Genomic DNA, 4,601 nt, shown 5'->3' on the forward strand with positions numbered 1-4,601 from the left:
CGCCTCCTTGACGGTATACATTCCGCCCCTTGTTCTGGGCTGGGAACGCTCCTCGTTCCAGCCCTGGTTGGAGACCATCTTCTCGATTAAGGCCATAGCCTTGGCGATTGTGAGGTCGAGATAGGCTCCTCCAGCAGCAGCATCAAGGTGGGCTCTGGATGTGGTTGTTAGCCCAATGTAGAAGCTTTGGAGAACGAGCCACTCATCCATCCCATGATGAGGACAGGCGAGTATGTATTCCTGTAGTCTCTCCCAAGCTTTTGGGATGGATTCCATCTCTATCTGCTGGAAACTTGAAATTCTTCCACATAGGGCATTGGTTTTGCCCAACGGGAAGAATTTGGCGAGGAACGCTGTAGAACATTTGTCCCACGTGCTGATGGCTTCCTTGTTCTGATAAAACCACTGTTTCACTTTCCCCAGGAGGGAGAAAGGAAACAGGCGGAGCCTGATGGCGTTAACGCCCCGTATGGTTACGATCTTGCATAACTCCAGAAAGTTCTGGAGATGGGTGTTGGCATCCTCATTTGGCTTGCCACAGAATGGGCTAGCCTGCACCATGTTAATGAGGCTGGACTTCAGCTCAAAGTTCACGTCCCCAACATCAATGTTGGGTCCAGTTGCCATATTGGTAGCTAAGGGGACGGAGAAGTCGCGGAGAGTCTTCTCAGCCGTGAGTTTAGTGATTGTTGATGGTGCTTGGAAAGCTGGATCACTTGTCGACTGCGAGATCGGAGGAGGGACGACGCGAGGTCGGACCCTTCTCACGAGCTTCTCGGGATTTTCAACAAAATTTGTCGGCAAGGAGAAACCAGACATACACTACCCTGTTTTCATCTAATCAGGAGAAAACAAAAAGATAAACACATTAGCCTGTATAAGCAGTAGCTACCTCTTAGTTATATTGCCATGTTTATGTACTTTAGTAAATAACTTTACACCTAGTGCCGTCCCTGGCAATGGCACCAGAAATTCTTGTTGGCATTTCTTAGCGTCGCCACTAGGAGTGGTTAGTTCCTAGCAACAGCGCATCGAAGATGCCGTGTGGTATGTCTTAACGTTTACAAAATGATCCGTAAGTGCACGGATATACCGTTGTAGCATTTCACCCAGAAGTATCCAGGGTATCGTTATTTATATTTTCCCAAGGGATGGCTAGGTTGTGTAAAGTGTATTTACTTAGTTGCATAACCATGACATGTATGAAGTAAGATGAAGACCACTGACTATTACTTACATTGCCGACTTCAAGATGGAACAACTGGTGGATGTCCATGGCAAACGCGAGGGCGCGCTCGATGTCATAATTGGCTTGGTCGTAGCCCTCCCAGGCCTCGGACTCCTTCCTCTCGTTACGGTCGAACGCCGGGGGGATCCCAGGTTGGACCATCGCCCAAGTACCCTCGCGCACAGACCCCTCACGCCCCCAGGGACGCCCAGCACCCTCGGATGTGGACGCAGCGACAGTAGCGGCGACCTCCGAGGGGTCCGCCACCGGCGTCTGCATCACCGGCGAGGCGCCAGGCACAGCGGCCGTGACGACGACCTCGCACGGGTCCTCTTGCTGTCCTGGCGCTGCCGCTGCCGGCGTCTCCTCCGCCGGCACCTCCACCATGGGCACCACCACTGGCACCGTCTGTGCCACTGCCGTTGCTGCGGCACCCTCGTCCCCAGCCCCCGTGGACTTTGGGGCGGGGGTCTCTCCCTCTGTCTTGCTAGTGGGGTGCTCCGAAGCATCCCCGACTGTCTCTCCTCCTCCAGCTCTTGGCCGGGCAGCGTTATCTGCGTCGCCTCGGCCGTCATCATCCCCAGTCCCTGGCTGGGTAGCACCTCCTGCGCCGCCGCATCCGGCGTCATCTCTGGCTCCTGGCTGGGCGGTGTCCTCTGCGCCTCCTCGGCCAGTTTCATCTTCGGCATCCGGCCGGGCAGCGTGCTCCTCGCTGCCCCGGCCGGTCTCCTCCTCGGCGCCCGCCCGAGCAGCCATTGCTGCACTGCTCTGGCCGGCATCGCCCACGTCCGTCTGCACCTGGACCCTCTGGGCACCCCAGATCCGCGCTTCTCGGAGCTTCGCAGCGGCCGCCTCTAGCGCCTGGGGCCCCCCGGTCGGGGGCTGCGTTGCCGAGCGTGGCGTAGCACTTGCCCCGGACTCGAGGACCTTAGACGGCGCAAGCAGGGCGGTGTCTGGGGTAGCGGCCTTATGGCTGGACCAAGCCGAGGAAAGTTAAGATCAGCAGAGACCGGAGAATCGAACAAACAAACACAAATAGCGAAACCAGGATTACTTACCTCAAAAGGGCATTCAGCTTGCGCTTGCCCAAGCCGCTCCTCGGAGCTCGCGGTACTTCGCCTCCTCTCGACGACTGGCTTGGGGGCGTCGCCCTTGGACCTGCCTGTACCCTCGGGGTTGTCCGCCCGAGGGTCTCCGCGCTCGCCGCGGACGTCCTGCCGCCCACCGATGTCGCGGACACAGACGTTCGCCCGCCCACCACCACCATCGACGCGAGTGTTCCTCTTCCCTCCGTTGCGAGCACCCTCCTGCCCACCACTAGCACGGGTGACCTCCTGCTCGCCGCCGGCGCGGGCGCCCTCCTTCCCGTCGCCGCCGTGGGCGACCTCCTATCCACCCTCTGCGCGGGCATCCTGTCAATCGTTGCCGGCGTGGGCCTCTTCTCGCCCACCGCTGACACCGAGGCCTCGACGCCAGCCCATTGCTGGACCGGCGAGGGGCTTCCGGCCGTCTCCGTCTGGAAGTCCTCGGACTCCGAGAAGTCCACCCCACCGGATGAGGAGCTCGCACCCGGGGTGGACTCGGGCGTGGTCTCCGGCGGGAGACCCTCCCTCTGCCACCTCTTGTTCTCCTTCTCATGGGCCTCCCTCCTCAGCCTCTTCCTAAGGGCAGTCACCTTCGCCTCGTCCATCCTCTTCTTCTCCTCCTGCCCGCGCAGGTGGTTTGCGGTGCGGATCTCGGGGAGCGGGGGTTTGGAGACGTACCTAATGCGAGCATGACAAGGATGAGGAAGGGAAGGTGAAGTAGCGCAAAACTGACAATAATCGAAGCCAGACATACCAGACTGATGTATCCCTCCTTGGGGCGCATCTTGATCGTTCAGAGGTCTCCGGAGTCAAGGGGAAGTTCGCCACCGCGCTTTTCGCCGTCTAGGCAGTGGCGTCGTGGGAGAGCAGCTCCTTCGACATCCGCAAACCCTCGGGCGCGGCATCGGGGGTCAGCAGGAAGATCGCCAGCCTCCTCTCCATGAGGAGGACCACCCTCTGCCAGTGAAAATTGGCGATGACGGCGGCCGCCGTCAGCCCCTTGTCTGCCAGGCGCCTCAGCGCGTCGGTGTACACCCCGAGCTTTGTCTGGTGCTCGATGGGCAACACCCCGTACCCCCACACGTCCGGCTTGTCTCATAGGACCTTGCCGGTGTACGCCGGGAGCAGCCCACCATCGTTGCGCAGGTAGAACCACCCTTGGCTCCACCCGACGTTGTTTGTTGTCATCTTGCAGGGGATGTATAGGTCCCTCCTATTCTCCCGCACCTGCTGCGTGAGGCCCCCGACGCGAGCGGCCCTCCTTGGCCCTTGCTGGGCGCGCTCAGTGTAAATTTCCCCGTGGAACAGGTGCTTCCACAGCTCCCAATGCGCCTCCACCCCCAAATAGCTCTCGCAGACGGCGACGAAGACCGCCGCCTGCGAGATGGAGTTGGGGGAGAAGTTGTGCAGCTCCACCTTGTAGTGGTGGCAGAGCGCACGCACGAATCGACCAGCAGGGACGCCGAATCCCTGCTCGTGCAGCCGCGCTAGGCTCACGACGGAGCCGCTTGGGGGCTGCAGCTCCCTCTCCGCCGATGTCAGGGCAATCCACACAGACCGCGACGGGTCAGTGTTTGGCGGCAGGACCCCGTCGGCGACCACCGACTCCAGGACCGCCGTGTCAGCGGTGGACCTTCCCCACGGCGCTGGATCGGCGAGCTGTGCCATGACTTCAACGGCGAGGGGCGCGCGGGTGGAAAGGCTCAAACGAAGGCAAAGGTGCACTCACTTCTCCTCTTCCTCTTCCTCCTCTCGATTCTCGGCTCTGATGCAGGGGAGGCAGAGAAGGCAGGGGAGGCGAAAGCAAATGGCAAGGTAAGTCGAACCGACACCCCCCCGTTTCTCCTTATTTACTGCGCCGGGCGGATTCGCCGCAGAGACCCCGGATCTGCCGCATTGAATGCGGTAGATTTCGCGGTTGCTGACAGCTAGGCCCCACGCCTATGAGATCCCCCCATGCTCACGCGCAATAATTACCGCGGTACGGTAATCGACGCGGAGCAGTGGCACTGTAGTGCCGTTCCATCAACCAGTCGCCGCCCATGCCGCTTCGCATGACCGAGGCTGCCGCCTGAAAAGGCGCGCCCGCACCGCACGCATCAGACCACATCGCCCACGACCAGCGGGAGACTCGCGCACGACCCGCGACTCCGCGCCATTTGCGGACTGTGATAGAATATTCCCTCCGCGGATTCCTTACCATCGAAGGAACTCTATTTCAGGGCCTTACTGATCAGGCATTCGAAGGCTGGCCCATCGAGGGTTCGACAGATGCCCCAGATCACCAG

The 4,601-nt window shown here is 60.3% G+C and overlaps 1 non-coding gene across 1 annotated transcript; it reads left to right on the forward strand.

Moving 5' to 3' along the window:
- Window positions 1–208: 208 nt before the first annotated feature.
- On the forward strand, window positions 209–315 carry LOC120671780. Its single transcript, XR_005673870.1, has one exon. It is a non-coding gene; the product is annotated as a small nucleolar RNA R71 (small nucleolar RNA).
- The last annotated feature ends 4,286 nt before the right edge of the window (window positions 316–4,601 follow it).

Source organism: Panicum virgatum, chromosome 4N, assembly GCF_016808335.1.
Source record: "Panicum virgatum strain AP13 chromosome 4N, P.virgatum_v5, whole genome shotgun sequence".
Taxonomy (NCBI): Eukaryota; Viridiplantae; Streptophyta; class Magnoliopsida; order Poales; family Poaceae; genus Panicum; species Panicum virgatum.